The sequence below is a fragment of the Oncorhynchus keta genome, chromosome 17, assembly GCF_023373465.1.
Source record: "Oncorhynchus keta strain PuntledgeMale-10-30-2019 chromosome 17, Oket_V2, whole genome shotgun sequence".
In the NCBI taxonomy this organism is placed as follows: Eukaryota; Metazoa; Chordata; class Actinopteri; order Salmoniformes; family Salmonidae; genus Oncorhynchus; species Oncorhynchus keta.
In genome coordinates this window covers 47,872,301-47,890,173 of record NC_068437.1, presented here as the reverse complement: position 1 = coordinate 47,890,173, position 17,873 = coordinate 47,872,301, and the positions used below count along the sequence as shown (strand labels likewise).

At 42.6% G+C, this 17,873-nt stretch overlaps 1 protein-coding gene across 2 annotated transcripts in view; it reads right to left on the bottom strand.

Annotated features, from left to right (window-relative positions):
* Positions 1-17,873, bottom strand: part of mgat4c (mgat4 family member C) — a 189,564-nt gene that overhangs the window by 64,740 nt on the left and 106,951 nt on the right. For both annotated transcript variants that reach the window (XM_052466289.1, XM_052466290.1), the window contains one exon: positions 13,897-13,992. The gene's annotated coding sequence lies outside the window, so the exon portion shown is untranslated. The remainder of the gene's footprint in view (positions 1-13,896; positions 13,993-17,873) is intronic.

The following is a 17,873-nucleotide window of genomic DNA, read 5'->3' as shown; positions in this document are numbered from 1 at the left end:
CAGACACACATATTCTGTTGATCTCAAGACAAAAATATTTCTTACTTCAAAATAGCTGTCATGTTAATAAGTGTTTCATAGAGAGTATAAATGGAAATATAAACATTTCAGGAAGAAATTCCAGAGATCAACAAAACACAGTGAATACATAGTTTAAAAATGAACTAACCTGTTTTTATAGAAAACTGCTGTGCTGACAGAAAATTGTTTGTTACCAGTGGGTGAATGTGGGATTGTAATTCCAATGCAGGAAAATGTGATTGATCTTTTAAATTCAAGATTGAATGACATTTTGTTGATGAGTGCGGTGACACAAAAGGGTGGTCCCTGTTTTTGGGGCTTCATCAGGAGTCTCTGCCCTCCTGGCCCACTTATAAATGGGCAATAGCAAATTCGATATTGGGCCAGCTCTTCCCACTTTCAGTGAACCGAACCATGCTGGAATAAATAGTGTGAAAGTATGCTTACTGGGCAAGCATGGTACAGTACGGCTTGGCTTGGCTCGGTTTGAGTTCAAGAGCCTACAAGCTGCGCATAAGACCTGGAGAGTGCAGCTCTCCTGTTTTATCACCCCCCAAAAAAGTGGGCATCTTTAAAAAAATATATTAATAAATAAGAAAATGGAGCTCAGATAACCCTGAAATGTTGTATGCAATATGAGACAAGGAAAAGGCCTTGCAATCTATTGAAACGTTTTCTTTCAGCATACATATTCCACTGCCAAGCATACGATTGTATGAGGAACACCAAAGCCTTAATTATTGTAATTAACCCTTGCATGTACAAGTAGGGACGGCTCCTTGAAACCACCGGGAAGATGTGAGAATGTTTGTATTATAAACCAGTGGTTAAAATGCACATAATTTCGATGTTATACGAGACCCATAATTGGTGAATTCATGATCAGGGGGCCTACTTCATTACAGCTCAAGAGGCTTCATCTCCTCATGGTGGCCATATTTCACCATAATGAATGTGATTTTTTCTCTCTCTTCTCTCTGCAGTAGCTAATTGCAAATGTTTTCTCTCCATGTGAATGATTCAAGTTTTTTTGTTTGCTACAAACATCTTGATTAGAAAACACCCTCCCTTGTGATTACTCACAATGCTGTTATGTTACAAGAGTTTTATTTATTCCTTGGGAGGTAAACTTACTGTACCTAAGAAGGGAGTTGGAGCCCTTTGAATATCTTCTCATTTAACTGCATTGAGGTCAATTGGAATTCCAGTTTACTTCCTGAATTTACTGAACAGAAATGGCACTGACCCCAACCATGCTAAGCACAGCAGTGGACTCCCTCTCTCTCTCTCTATCTCTCTCTCTCTCTCTCTCTCTCTCTCTCTCTCTCTCTCTCTCTCTCTCTCTCTCTCTCACACACACTGACCCCAACCATGCTAAGCACAGCAGTGGACTCTCTCTCTCTCTCTCACACACACACTGACCCCATGTCTCTGGAGTGGGGTGGATAATCTGTCTATCTGGCCCCTCTGGGCCCTCTGTGTCTCAGCATGGGGGCAGAGGACACTCCGAGCCCCAGAAATGTCCACTCCTATCGGGCTCTCGGCCCAATTGGCCTGCTCCATGGAGGTAAAGACAGCAGCCAACTACCAGAGGCCATAGGTTAGGATACACCGCTCTGGCCCACTGCTGCCCACTGACTCTGAACAGAAGGGTCAGTATAGCTCCCTGAAGCTCCAGCCAGGCTCATTCCTCCTGACACGAGCACAAACATCCCCTACTACGATGATAGATACCTCCCTTTATAATGTAATACCACTTTGACTGCAGGAGAAATAAAAAAATGCACATGCCGCCATTGTATTCATGAGGATTAATGTGGCATCCCGTTTTGTGTGACTGGAACAGCAGCTTAAGCAGCGACGCCACAAAATAATATGCACATTTTCAATTATCATCAAATGTCTGATTATCTTGAGTCTCACTGATATTCGAACAAACATATGATATAATCTCATAGAAAATACTGGGAAATAGTGTTTGACATGACATTGATGAAGCTCCCACTGTCTAGTGTGATAACCCAACCAGACAAATGCAATGGTAGCCTTAGGCATACTTTCAGTGGTGTCACTTTCCCAACTTTCACTTTCAGCGGTGTCACTTTTGAGGCCCTCAAGGCTGTCAGTATAAACCCATACTTCAGCTAGAAGTGCACTTTGAGGAGGGGGGTAATGTTGAGGGGCACTCTTGGTCTCCTCCCTCACCAGCCCAGCACCTCTACACTGGAAAAGATCATTGTCTCCTCCGTACGTGGAGAGATGAGTGTTTTTCTAGGACCTATGCAAGGCGCTGTCCCCTCTCTCACACAGCCCAAGAAGTCACAGCAGTCTGCAATAATTACTTTTGCAGATAGAGGTGAGAGAGGACGTTTGCATTAGATGAGGGCCTGGGTAGTCGGGTCCCCATGCTCGGCGAATGCAGCTTTTAATGTCACCATAATCTGGAAAGGTTACCACTGTCAGATCCACTGTATATCTCCACAACTTGCTGAATCAGTATTTCTGAAATAGGCTTGACATTGATTTAGAAGAAGTGCACAACCAAGTAACTCCTTGAAAAGAGATGTGCTGTACAGCATTTCCATTCTATTACAATGTTGTTGTTTTTGTTGTCATGTTGTATTATCACGCCACTACATTATGACACTTGCATGCAAGGTTAGACACATAATTATGTTAAACCATAACATATCGACTGACAACTTTTTTCCTGGTAAAATGTATTTTCCTAAAGCTTTTAACGAAAATATTTTTCTTTGAACCGGTCTCCACTTTATAGACAGATACTACAGAGAGGTAGAGAGAGACAAGATACTCAAGGTCGGCAGCTCTACCTCTTTCTCATTTCTGTCCATCTCCTACTCTGTGAAAATGGTTTCTCAGATTGATCTCTCCCTTCAATGGTCTCATATTCCCACACCTCCCACAGCATAAGCGTCTTATCATCATCACACTTTCTCATTCCATTTTCTCAGGGATGCTGGTGACATTTTGAAGTGTCTGATTCATGCCTTGAGACAGAGCGAGAAGGTTTGTGTGTGTGTTCGTGCGTGGGTGCGTGCATGCATTTGTGTATGTGTGTGTGTATGCACATGTACATGTGTGTGTTTATGTGCCCGCACATCTCCACCTCCAATCACACACTCCCTCCCTCCCTTCTCACACCTCTCTACTCCATGCCTGGAGCCAGACTCTTGTGTTGTCTACCTCAAAGAAGCTGGTGCTTGGCATAAAGAAGAGGCTCCAGTGGATTCTGTGCTCCGCCTGCCAATGGACTCTTTTGATCAGCCGCCAGGTGATGACAGGTGATCTACATGAATCTCAACCCTCCTGCCTCCCACCTCTCTCTCCTTCTCTCTGTGTCATTCTCTTCTCTTCCTCCCTCTTCCCTAACAGAGGGTCAGTGTGCTAAGCCCCAAGGCTAGGAGAGAAATTATATCTCATGGGAGGGCATTTTAGTTTTTCTCCTCTCAACAGCATTGGATAAACTTTGACTGATGCCTGCTGAGACATTTCAAACGTACAGAAAACCAAGATGGTGAGAAACCAGGTCGATCTTTGTGCTAGTATTTCATTCTGGAATACTAGATCCATGGAGTGGGAGTTAAATACACAATCTGAAACTTATATCATACCAAGTGGTTGGACTGCAAGCATCCAGCTTAAGCACCCATGAAAGACATAGTAAGTTTACTCTCTCACTTTGACCTTTGTCCTGCACTCTGAACCTGAAACAGCTAAGAGGTCACTATGGAAGATACTGTGGGAGAAGCTGGCACTATTGTAGAGCTGGAAGAGGTTTGTGTTTTCCATGATTAGAGCTGAAGAGTTAAGAGTGCCAAACAGGATAACTTATTGTATTGTGCTGCTCTGGTAATTGAAGTCAGACAGATCCCACTGGCACTGTTAGAATTAATTGGAAGGTGAAAGGCTTCACAAACAATGTAATTGAGATTTGGAAAAATAAAAAGCCACTTTTATAGAAGAAGTAGAGCAAATCCTCTCCAGTAGCTAATCACTAGTAACCACAGAAACACTCTCCAACACAGATTAACAGTGACACTTTGAAAGTAAGTTGTGTCAGTATCAAATTATACAATGGGTGGGACTAATCCTGAATGCTGATTGGTTAAAAGTGCATTCCAGTCGGTGGCTATTCCACAAATTACCACCGGCTAAATCTATGACTTTAAAATGCCTATTTACTCTGTTCTATCTGACTGCCAAATCCACGATCTCATCAGCCCAGCCAAGCAATTAATAAACTTGATCTCCACTATAAAAAGCATCTAGACATTATCTCACATTTATTTTTCTTCAACAGCGAAGATTTGTATAAACCTTGATTTCTGTCTCCGACATTTGAAACATTGTTTCAATATTCAAATTTGATCTCCAGCTGTCCCATAGTAATTAACGTGTCGGAAGTCGGGACGAGACAGACAGGCAGCGTTTCTCAGCCAGCCGAAATCATGAATCGGCTGGCATGCATGCTTAGTCCCCTCCTTTACTCCCTGTTCACTCACGACTGCATGGCCAAGCACGACTCCAACACCATCATTTAGTTTGCTGACGACACAACGGTGGTAGCCCTGATCACTGATAACGATGAGACAGCCTATAGGGAGGTCAGAGACCTGGCAGTGTTGTGCCAGAACAACAACCTCTCCCTCAACGTGAGCAAGACAAATGAGATGATCATGGACTACAGGAAAAGGAGGGCCGAACATGCTGAGCAGGTCGAGAGTTTCAAGTTCTTTGGTGTTCACATCACCAACAAACTATCATGGTCCAAACACACCAAGACAGTCGTGAAGAGGTTTGTGGAGACTGAAAAGGAGACTGAAAAGATGGGTCCCCAGATCCTCAAAAAGTTATACAGCTGCACCTGGTATGGCAACTGCTCGGCATCCGACCGCAAGGCGCTACAGAGGGTAGTGCGTAGGAAGGCCCAAGAAATGGTCAAAGAATCCAGTCACCAAAGTCATAGACTGTTCTCTCTGCTACATATGGCAAGCGGTACCGGAGCGCCAAGTCTAGGTCCAAAAGGCTCCTTAACAGCTACTATTCCAAACCATATTTACATTCACAGTCTACACCGGCCAAACTCCGTTGACGCTGTGCCAATTGTGCACTACCCTATGGGACTCCCAATCACGGCAGGTTGTGATGCAGCCTGGACGTAATTGCAAGATCAAATACGTGTGTGACTATCATCCCTGGATTACGGATCACCACTTAAAATATTCTGTTAATTAATTTTAAAAAAGAGGTGGTAATGACTAACACTAATACACTTGAATGAACTGTATCATACTGATGATATCTAGTCCACCATAGAGCATTGAGAGCCATAACCACTGTAGGTTGGCTAACCACATACTGTACAGTTGAGAACTGATGAAATCTAGTCCACCATTGAAGCAGAAAGAGATCCCTAATTCCATGGTATCCTGGCTAACAGCTGCTGATGAACGAGGAGTGATGGCGTGTGATGTGGCTCCTCCATTACAAAAAAACAACCAACTGTTATTTCTAAAGGTGATCACCTGCTTATTACTGTGATTTCCAGCAGGAATAACTCAGCTCAGTGCCTCAGCGGTGGTGGTTTTGGCAGAGGCGGGCGTTATTCAGCATGGCAGGCAGGAGGGGGGCTGTATGGAGCAAGGTGTGACTTTGTTGTGTTGATGATGGAAAAACACTGTCTCTGTTCCAAATGGCACCCTATTCCCTTTACAGGGCACTACTTTTGACCAGGGCCATTCGGACTCTAGTCAAAAGTAGTGCACTACATAAGGAATAGGGTGCTATTTTGGACACCGACAGTGTGTCTTTTCTTATCTTTCCAGACCCCTCAGGTTTGCTTTGGATGGAGCTATTATCCATTTCATGATCTCACACCATTGTGATTGGAATTACTCAGTTGGATTGGTATGAAATGAAATGCAAAATGGCATTTGGTTTATGATTGACCATATTGTTCGTGTTTGTGGTTATTTTGTGGGCATCCATTTTGATTTAGCGAGGGGGTAGTGCTTTGTTGTGCGCTGTGTTAAATTGGCAATCAGATTGTCACATTACCATTCAGATGGCAAGCGTGATGTTTCTGATAGCGTGATGTTTCTCTCTCTACCACTGTGAGGGCCATGTCCCTCTCTGCATCCCAAATGGTGCCCTATTACCTTTACAGTATAGTGTACTACTTAGGGAATAGGGTGCCATTTGAGACGTAGATAGGGACATGGCCCCCACAGTGGTAGAGAGAGAATGCTATTATGTTACTCTCCTTAAAGATCATCTACATCTTTATACGGCTAGCTGGAGAGAAAATAGAGTAGTATCTAGCTATCGCTGTTCAGTGGTTCGCACTGCATGTCCAATCCATTTCAATGCTGCATTGCTCTGGACATTTAATCAAGCTCCCTTTTACAGCGATACGTCAATCTCCCCAAACACCCGCAAAAAGGGGATCAGGATGCATGAGTGGCGGAATGGGAGATGGAGAGAGCGCGAGTGATATAGTGAGCGAGAGGAAGAGAGAGAAAGAGGGAGGAAGAGTGTTCTAGTCTTCCGCAAATCTGTATTTTGAATCTGAAAATCATCTTTTGTCTCTGTTTAAACATTTGACTTGTCATGTATTTTAACAATGGTGTGAACATAAAAAAATTGCATGCAATCACCAAAGACAAATTACTTTATCGACCAGTGATCACCACATTCCAGATGCTCAAGATTATTTAACAACTGCTCAAGCAACCATTACCTCCATCACGTAAACTGTTGGTGGTGTTGAGCTGAGTTAAATCTGAATTCAAAGTTATTGTGAAAGGGCTGCTTAGTGTGAGCTCTTTTTGACGCTATGCACAGCTTGGGCAGCTGGGATAGGTGCTCTAGCTCCACTCCAATCGGCTGTGATGTTTTTCTCAAGGCTACTTCCTCCTTCTCCCTGATCTGGAATGTGAGCACACAGGCATTGGTTGTTGCTGTCTGTCCTGTAGGAAGAACAGCTGTTTGCATAAATCTTTAATGCACATCGCCCACATCAGTGTTGCTCCATTCGAGCAGACATAGATCTGGTTCCCTTCATTCTCACTTTAAACTGTTTCAAGTCACTTAAAGAATGTCAAATGTCTCATTCATTCAAGTGTCTCACTTCATACAGTTATCTGTTGATTGGAAAAGTATGTATCACATTTGCTTCTGTCTGTAAATGACGCATCCCACCAGTCCGAAAATCAACTAACAATGACTTTTTACTGGAGAATGGGAAGATTGAGACACCAGCAAAAACCAGAAGCTATTCAAACTGTTGTGTGAACCACCTGTTAACTTGAAAGTTATACAATCAACTTACAACTTACAATCTATGACAACACTAAAGCTTCATTACTGTTTGCGCACATACACTGGTAAGTAGCTCCACATGGCCCTGAGAACCGTCTAGGCTGTGCCACTGTCAGTGACAACATATATACTCTGGCTGTCGGTTGACAATTGTTCTACATAGTGACTCTACTGTCTGTAGCACAGAAGTGTAAAAAGCAATAACAGCAGCAAAGTGCAACAGTGGCTTTGCTTTGCTGTCAATATTTTCCCTCTTGATAAACCCTCTGGGCAAGTGTACTTCTTCAGCCAGCCAACACAAACACAGCTTTGTCCTTGTTTGATCCTGTCAACAGTGTGTAGATACAATAGGCAGAAAATAAAGCCTTTTCACTCCGAGGGCTCGACTTCAACAAACCTATGCTATGGTAAATCTAAGCGCTGGCTGTAGCGCTATAGGTCTGGGGGTATGTCAGAATTTATTATCCTGATTTTCACAGAAGGAATTATGAGAGCAAATAGCTGGTTGTAGGTGTGATGAGGACTTGGCCACTCATTAGCCAATCAAGGCTTTCATGGCTTCATACTGCATGTGTTTGTCTCAAGTTCTGTAGGTTATTGACAGTCTTTGCATTCTCATCAACTCCAATTAAGCTGGAGGCACATAATATTCTCGTCCTAGTCCATTGTAGATTGATACTACAGTTTATTGATTAAATGGCATAGGCTACAGTAATAGCAGCAGTAAAAAATCATCCAGTGTTTGCTCAATATGTTTGGAGTGTTGAAAGTCAACATTGTTGTAACTGGCTTCAATGAGTATAGGCCTTTACGTATGTATTGTATGTGTGAGGCACGTTCTCAATAAATATATAGCCTCGGCCTACCATTGATATGGTGTTATAGGAATGAAAAAATGTGAATATGTTTATAATCGGACAACAGGCGCTCCTTGAAAATGGAGCCGAATGGAGTATGCACTGCAGGTAGACCTATGTAAATTCTGAATAATGCAAGAGCATGATGGCAAAAGCCTAGACCATTTAGAAACCTTTGATGGACAGGCTACTTGGTTAATGCAAGGACTTAGCAGAAATAATATACAATAGCCTACATAGATAAAAGGGGGTGTGTCCACTCACTCTTTTGCTGCTCCCAAACTTAATATTTTAATAAAGCTTTGGTGATTAAGATTTATTTTAAAGCAGTCTCATGAGCCAAACCCTTTTATTGATAGTCTCAACTACTTGGTGATGTCACGCCTTGGTCTTAGTATTTTGTGTTTTCTTTAATTATTTGTTCAGGCCAGGGTGTGACATGGGTTTATTGTATTGTCGTATTGGGGTTTTGTAGGCATTGGGATTGTGGTTGATTAGGGGTGTGTCTAGTATAGGCTTGGCTGCCTGAGGCGGTTCTCAATCAGAGTCAGGTGATTCTTGTTGTCTCTGATGGGAACCGTATTTAGGTAGCCTGGGTTTCACTTTGTATTTCGGGGGTGATTGTTCCTGTCTCTGTGTAGTTTCACCAGATAGGCTGTATTAGGTTTCACGTTCCGTTTTGTTGTCTTGTATTTGTATAGTTAGTTCATGTACCGCGATTCATTCATTAAAGACATGAGTAACCACCACGCTGCATTTCGGTCCGACTCTCTTTCAACAAACGAAGAACGCCGTTACAGGTGAATGCATTGAGCAGGACAAAGAAAACAGCCTGCAGTACAGTGAGAGGAGGGGAGGCTATGCTTGTTTTTTAAATGGGGGAAAAAACATTTGTTTTTTATGTTTTTAAATATGGTTGGAGAGGCTGCACCCCTGTTGTGAAAATCATGCCATAATCAACCACAACCACAAGACCAGCTTTCCCCACCAGCCATACTGAAATTGGCACTTTGGTGCATGTTTTTAAGGACACAACTCAGATATTGCCACCCTTCCTACCTCTGGGAAAGCCAGCTCATATAAGACAGGTAAATTACCAATTGTAGCACTAGGGTTTGAAAATACAAGAGTGCCAGCTTTAACAGGTCAAAATTGCGAACAAGCGTGTTTTTGACAATTGCTTTGGCTTAATGCCAGACAAAAATAGAGTCCCGAGAGTCAGTGTCCTCAGTCTTTGCTGCCACCTCCAAAACACATATCGGTGGTCAGGACCACATATACTACCCCGGAGACCAGGGTTCGATCAAAAAGGAGGATGAAATTCTCCTTTGTCATCCGCCTCACCTCCTCCCAGATTCATGAGAGGAACTGATGAAACTAATGACCAGACAGATGGAGACCAGTGGAGGCTGGTGGGGGGTGGGGGGGAGAAATATGAGGACGGGCTCATTGTAATGGTTGGAATGGAATGAACGGAACAGAGTCAAAAGTGGTTTCCATATGTTTGGTACTGTTCCATTTATTCCATTCCAGCCACTACAATGAGCCTGTCCTCCTATAGCTCCTCCCACCAGCCTCCACAGATGGAGACAGAGATATTGCGATATTCTGTGTCTGTACCACAGAATGGAAAGGAAAACCCCATTTGTAAACGCTAATTAGGAGATGTTTTTTTTAAGTGTATGCGGGCAACAGTGAGACAGCACTTCCTCATTGTGTTCACCTTTTATAATGTCAGATCACATCGAGAGGCATCATTCGCTCTGCTACACTGAGTTGTAGGCTACAGTAGCTTCTCTGATGTATGGAGAAGTACAGTATAAGGGAAATTCAAGGAGAAGAACAAACAAATGGGTCGCTGCACAAAAAGAGTGCCTTTTGCATCCCTTCGACATTTTAACTAGAAATTGTGCATCAATATTGCATTTTAAAAGCCTGTTATATTAAAGAAGTGTCCTTTAACATAAACCAAATGGTAAATTGAATAAATCCCAAAAAATGCATATGAATAAAGACTTGCCCAAATTCAATATTTTGACATGTCCCTCTGTGGACTCTTCCAAACTTCCATACCCCAGTCACAAAGGGATTTATGGCCGATTTAAGATGAAAAGTTAGTAAACACTTATACTATAGTCTTTTTATTTAACCTCTTCAGACAAAAATCATGCTCTTTATGAAGTTGAACATGTCGTCTTTAGGACAGAATGTTAAAATTAGGGGAAATATACAGTGCAATCGGAAAGTATTCAGACCCCTTGACTTTTTCCACACTTTGTTATGTTACAGACTTATTCTAAATGTATCACATTTAGGGGGGTTTCTCATCAATCTACACACAATACACCATAATGACAAAGCAAAAACAGGGTTTTAGAAATGTTTGGAAATTTACCACAAATAATAAAATGAAATACCTTCTTTACATAAGTATATAGACCCTTTGCTGCAGCATTGAACGTCCCCAAGAACACAGTGGCATCCATCCTTCTTAAATGGAAGAAGTTTGGAACCACCAAGATTCTGGCCAAACTGAGAAATCGGGGGAGAAGGGCCTTGGTCAGGGAGGTAACCAAGAACCCAATGGTCACTCTGACAGAGCTCCAAAGTTCCTCTGTGGATATGGGAGAACCTTCCAGAAGGACAACCATCTCTACAGCACTCCACCAATCAGGCTTTTATGGTAGATTGGCCAGACGGATGCCACTCCTCAGTAATATGCACATGACAGCCCACTTTAAAGGCACCTAAAGGACTCAGACCATGAGAGACAAGATTATCTGGTCTGATGAGACCAAGGCTAAACTCTTTGAGCTGAATGCCAAACGTCACGTCTGGAGGAAACCTGGCACCATCCCTACGGTTAAGCACGGTGGTGGCAGCATCATGCTATGGGGAAGTTTTTTAGCGGCAGGGACTGGGAGACTAGTCAGGATGGAGGAAAATAGGAATGGAGCAAATTCCAGAGAGGTCCTTGATGAAAACCTTCTCCAGAGCGCTCAGGATCTCAGACTGGGGTGAAGTTTCACATTCCAACAGGACAACGATCCTAAGCACACAACCAAGACAATGCAGGAGTGGTTTCGGGACAAGTATCTGAATGTCCTTGAGTGGCCCAGCCAGAGCCTGGACTTGAGCCTGATCGAACATCTCTGGAGAGACGTGAAACTACAGTAGCTGTGCTGCGATGCTCCCTGTCCAACCTGCCAGAGCTTGAGAGGATCTGCAGAGAAGAATGGGAGAAACTTCCCAAAAACAGGTGCTTCAACAAAGTACTGAGTAAAGGATCTGAATGCTTATGTAAATGTGATATTTCTGTTTTTTTATTTGTAATAAATTTGCAAAAAAATATATATATTTTCCCTTTGTTATTATGAGGTATTGTGTGTAGACTGATGGGGAAGAAGGGGAAAAAACGATTTAATACATTTTAGAATAAAGCTGTAACGTAACAAAATGTGGAAAAGTCAAAGGGTCTGAATACTTTACAAATGCACTGTGGATATACAGTACCAGTCAAAAGTTTTTCTTCATTTGACAATTTTTTACACTACCGTTCAAAAGTTTGGGGTCACTTAGAAATGTCCTTGTTTTCCATGAAAACATACATGAAATGAGTTGCAAAATGAATAGGAAATATAGTCAAGTCGTTGACAAGGTTATATATATATAATGATTTTTAATTGAAATTATAATTGTGTCCTTCAAACTTTGCTTTCGTCAAAGAATCCTCCATTTGCAGCAATTACAATTTCTAGTTGTCAATTTGTTGAGGTAATCTGAAGAGATTTCACCCCATGCTTCCTGAAGCACCTCCCACAAATTAGATTGGCTTGATGGGCACTTCTTACGTACCATACGGTCAAGCTGCTCCCACAACAGCTTAATAGGGTTGAGATCCGGTGACTGTGCTGGCCACTCCATTAAAGACAGAATACCAGCTCACTGCTTCTTCCCTAAATAGTTATTGCATAGTTTGGAGCTGTGCTTTGGGTCATTGTCCTGTTGTAGGAGGAAATTGGCTCCAATTAAGCGCCATCCACAGGGTATGGCATGGTGTTGCAAAATGGAGTGATAGCCTTCCTTCTTCAAGATCCATTTTACCCTGTACAAATCTCCCACATTACCACCACCAAAGCGCCCGAGACCATCACATTGCCTCCACCATGCTTGACAGATGGCGTCAAGCACGCTTCCAGCATCTTAGAATTTTTTCTGCATCTCATGTATGTTCTTCTTTGTGATTCAAACTTCTCAAACCTAGATTTGTCTGTCCATAACACTTTTTGCCAATCTTCCTCTGTCCAGTGTCTGTGTTATTTTGCCCATCTTAATCTTTTATTTTTATTGGCCAGTCTGAGATATGGCTTTTTCTATGCAACTCTGCCTAGAAGGCCAGCATCTCGGAGTCGCCTCTTCACTGCTGATGTTAAGACTGGTGTTTTGCGGGTACTATTTAATGAAGCTGCCACTTGAGGACTTGTGTTTCTCAAACTAGACACTCTAATGTACTTGTCCTCTTGCTCAGTTGTGCACCGGGGCCTCCCACTCCTATTTCTATTCTGGTTAGCGCCAGTTTGCGCTGTTCTGTGAAGGGAGTAGTACACAGCGTTGTATGAGATCTTCAGTTTCTTGGCAATTTCTCGCATGGAATAGCCTTCATTTCTCAGAACAAGAATAGACTGACGAGTATCAGAAGTAAGGTCTTTGTTTCTGGCCTGTAATCGAACCCACAGATGCTGATGCTCTAGATACTCAACTAGTCTAAAGAAGGCCAGTTTTATTGCTTCTTTAATTAGCACAACAGCTTTCAGCTGTGCTAACATAATTGCAAAAGGGTTTTCTAATAATCAATTAGCTTTTGATAAACTTGGATTAGCTAACACAACGTGCCATTGGAACACAGGAGTCATGGTTGCTGATAATGGGCCTCTGTACACCTATGTAGATATTCCATTAAAAATCAACCGTTTCCAGCTACAATAGTCATTTCTAACATTACCAATGTCTACACTGTATTTCTGATCAATTTGAAGTTATTTTAATGGACAGAAAATGTGTTTTTCTTTCAAAAACAAGGACATTTCGAAGTGACCCCAAACTTTTGAAGGGTAGTGCACATTGTAGAATAATAGTGTAGACATCAAAACTATGCAATAACAAATATGGAATCATGTCGTAACCAAAAATGTATTAAACAAATCAAAATATGTTTTATGTTTTATATTCTTCAAAGCCACCCTTTGCCTTGATGACAGCTTTGCACACTCTTGGCATTCTCTCAACCAGCTTTACGAGGAAGTCACCTGGAATGCTTTTACAACAGTCTTGAAGGTTCCCACATATGCTGAGCACTTATTGGCTGCTTTTCCTTCACTCTGCGGTCCAACTCATCCCAAACCATCTCAATTGGGTTGAGGTCGGGAGATTGTGGAGGCCACAAAGACACGGCGGTTGGAACCAATGTAGAAAATAGTAAAAATAAAGAAAAACCTTTGACTGAGATAGGTGTCCAAACTTTTGACAGGTACTGTATATATATTTCTTACCAAGTTACACTACCCAAAAGGTTCTCAATTGGTGGAACGACCCAACTATTAAACTATCCACGGCTGAAACTACTTCTACCAAATCTTGGTTAATAATATAGTAATATCCTTCAATATTACAGTACCTTTCAGCAGAAGTCAGATGTGTTAGTGGGAAGATGTCTGGTTGCTCTGAAGGTTGACATGGACTGGATCCACAAACAGATGCTCCTCAGTTGTTTCTGTCAAAAAGAAAGAGAGTCAGTCAAACGCACAGGAAGTGAATTCATTATACCGTGCACATCGGCATTCCATTGTTCATCTCTGTACCCTGTATGTATGTGCCGCACATCAATGTATTATACCGTGTGTGTTTCTGTGTGTGTGTGTATGAGCGTGTGGAGCACATGTACCGTAGCGTGTGTGTAAGTGTATGTGCAGCTTGCGCCTGCATGCGAAAGAGTAGCTCATTTTCTGCGTGCGCACACATACAACAAACAGTAGAGCAAACAATAAGATCACAACTCCCCTGAGCTTCCCACTGTGACTAGTACACTGCCTTACATTTGAAGATGACTCTCCTCTCAAGAGTTTCCCTGGTAAAGGAAAAACGCTGGCTTTGCCTACGATGTCCACTCTGCCTCTCTCTAGTCTCTAGTCAAACTGTGGCTGACTCTCTCTCTCTCTGTCCAGTCTAACTGTGACTGACTCTCTCTCTCTCTGTCCAGTCTAACTGTGACCGACTCTCTCTCTCTCTGTCCAGTCTAACTGTGGCTGACTCTCTCTCTCTCTTTCTCTCTCTAGTCTAACTGTTGTTCTCTCTCTCTCTTGTCTAACTGTCATTCACTCTCTCTCTCTCTCTCTCTCTCTAGTCTAACTGTGGTTCTCTCTCTCTTTCTCTCTCTCTCTCTCTAGTCTAACTGTCGTTCACTCTCTCTCTCTATCGCTCTCTTTAACTCTTTCTCTCTCTAGTCTAACTGTGGCTGATTGTCCCTCTACGCAGAGCACAGAGACACTGATGGCAGAGATGAGATGGTGTGGTGCTCCCACACAGAGGCAGGGTAATTGGCTCTCCATGATGGGCCATAAACATACATCACAAGGGTGGTGGAGCGCCAAACAGACAGCTAACTAAGCCTCTCTCACTCTTTCTCTGCTGCTCCGTCTCTGCTGCATGCACAAGAAGACACAGATATACACACACAAACCCCCAAGGACACACACACACAAACCCACACACGCACACACACACACGCACACAGCACATTGTCTTTGTTACTCTGGATATTCACGCTGCCTGCACGGGTCATGCCCTTCACGCCATTATCATAGCACACAGTAGAACACCCCGCCCCCTTTTTTATTACAACAAAACCATCATCATACGGTAATATACAGTTATATACAGTAATATATAGAGGACAACACTCTCTCTTAATCTCCATAGCACCATCACCATCACCCATAAGGGATGCCCTCGCAAGCAATTACCATAACACCATACATTAGTGATGCGCTGGATGACTCATAACCCACAGTCCCTGTGGTTTTGTCTTTCATTATTTTGATCTGCCGTTAGTACGTAGCCTCAGCTTTAGGACTGTAGCATGTCAAATACACAACAGTAGCCTCAGCTTTAGGACTGTAGCATGTCAAATACACAACAGTAGCCTCAGCTTTAGGGCTGTAGCATGTCAAATACACAACAGTAGCCTCAGCTTTAGGGCTGTAACATGTCAAATACACAACAGTAGCCTCAGCTTTAGGGCTGTAGCATGTCAAATACACAACAGTAGCCTCAGCTTTAGGGCTGTAGCATGTCAAATACACACCAGTAGCCTCAGCTTTAGGGCTGTAGCATGTCAAATACACAACAGTAGCCTCAGCTTTAGGGCTGTAGCATGTCAAATACACAACAGTAGCCTCAGCTTTAGGGCTGTAGCATGTCAAATACACAACAGTAGCCTCAGCTTTAGGGCTGTAGCATGTCAAATACACAACAGTAGCCTCAGCTTTAGGGCTGTAGCATGTCAAATACACAACAGTAGCCTCAGCTTTAGGGCTGTAGCATGTCAAATACACAACAGTAGCCTCAGCTTTAGGACTGTAGCATGTCAAATACACAACAGTAGCCTCAGCTTTAGGGCTGTAGCATGTCAAATACACAAATACACACAGTAGCCTCAGCTTTAGGACTGTAGCATGTCAAATACACAACAGTAGCCTCAGCTTTAGGGCTGTAGCATGTCAAATACACAACAGTAGCCTCAGCTTTAGGGCTGTAGCATGTCAAATACACAACAGTAGCCTCAGCTTTAGGGCTGTAGCATGTCAAATACACAACAGTAGCCTCAGCTTTAGGGCTGTAGCATGTCAAATACACAACAGTAGCCTCAGCTTTAGGGCTGTAGCATGTCAAATACACAACAGTAGCCTCAGCTTTAGGGCTGTAGCATGTCAAATACACACCAGTAGCCTCAGCTTTAGGGCTGTAGCATGTCAAATACACACCAGTAGCCTCAGCTTTAGGGCTGTAGCATGTCAAATACACAACAGTAGCCTCAGCTTTAGGGCTGTAGCATGTCAAATACACAACAGTAGCCTCAGCTTTAGGGCTGTAGCATGTCAAATACACACCAGTAGCCTCAGCTTTAGGGCTGGAGCATGTCAAATACACAACAGTAGCCTCAGCTTTAGGGCTGTAGCATGTCAAATACACACCAGTAGCCTCAGCTTTGGGGCTGTAGCATGTCAAATACACACCAGTAGCCTCAGCTTTAGGGCTGTAGCATGTCAAATACACACCAGTAGCCTCAGCTTTGGGGCTGTAGCATGTCAAATACACAACAATTGACAAACGCTTTTGGGAACTTGGTCATAAAAAGTTCACGTCGATCCACTGAGGCAAAAAGGAAAATGTAGGAGTTTAATTCAATAAGAGAAAAGCTGTGAAATAGAGAGTTCAAAATGAATAGTAGGGCCAGAACATTAGTCTAATGTTTGGTGAAGTGGTAAAAGATGATGATAGCAGTGTTATGTGTGATGATTTGTGAGGCGCTATACAAATTCTACAGTCATAAGACGGAGACTTCAAAATGACAAGTCGAGGTAACTGTACTGTTCAGATAGGTTAAATGGAATAGTAGCCTATCTGAAATCTGGACACTGACTGTAAATTTTGACTCTGGAACGTAAATAGCCCACCCAATTACCTCTAACCCCATATTGTTTTTTTTCCCCCTTCTCTTTTGCACCCCAGTATCTCTACTTGCACATCATCATCTGTACATCTATCACTCCAGTGTTAATGCAAATTGTAATTATTTTGCCACTGTTGCCTATTTATTGCCTTACCTCCCTAATCTTACTACATTGGCACACTCTGTACATAGTTTTTTCTATTGTGTTATTGACTGTACGTTTGTTTATCCCATGTGTAACTCTGTGCTGTTGTTTTTGTCTTGCTGCTTTGCTTTATCTTGGCCAGGTTGCAGTTGTAAATGAGAACTTGTTCTCAACTGGCCTACCTGGTTAAATAAAGGTGAAATAAAAAATACAAAAAATGCAATATTTGCAGGTTAGGGTCGAGTGTGGGCCTCAGATGTTCACTTTATCACATATAGTCAGGCGGTTGTGGATGTGTTATAAGCAATTGTGGGCGGGTGAACAAACATCTGATCCACGCATCACCATAACCCGTATAGGATGACCTTGCTAACCATTACCATAAGACCATAGAGTGCCATGTATAATGGAGGCGATCCATTTCAACAGCACCATTACCATAGCACAGACCCTCACTTCCATTATCATAACAGTATTGTCATAATATGCAGGATGACCCTGTTAGTCATATCCACGAAACTCTAAGAAGAGGCATTTCTTTCAGACAGCAGCCTGAAACACAGGAAATGGGGAAAGGTACAGAGAATGGGTGTTTTCCAAAGGTGTTCTCCTTTCAAAAGGTGTTCTCCTTTCAAAAGGTGTTCTCTTTTCAAAAGGTGTTCTCTTTTCAAAAGGTGTTCTCCTTTCAAAGGGTGTTCTCTTTTCAAAAGGTGTTATCCTTTCAAAAGGTGTTCTCTTTTCAAAAGGTGTTCTCCTTTCAAAAGGTGTTCTTTTTCAA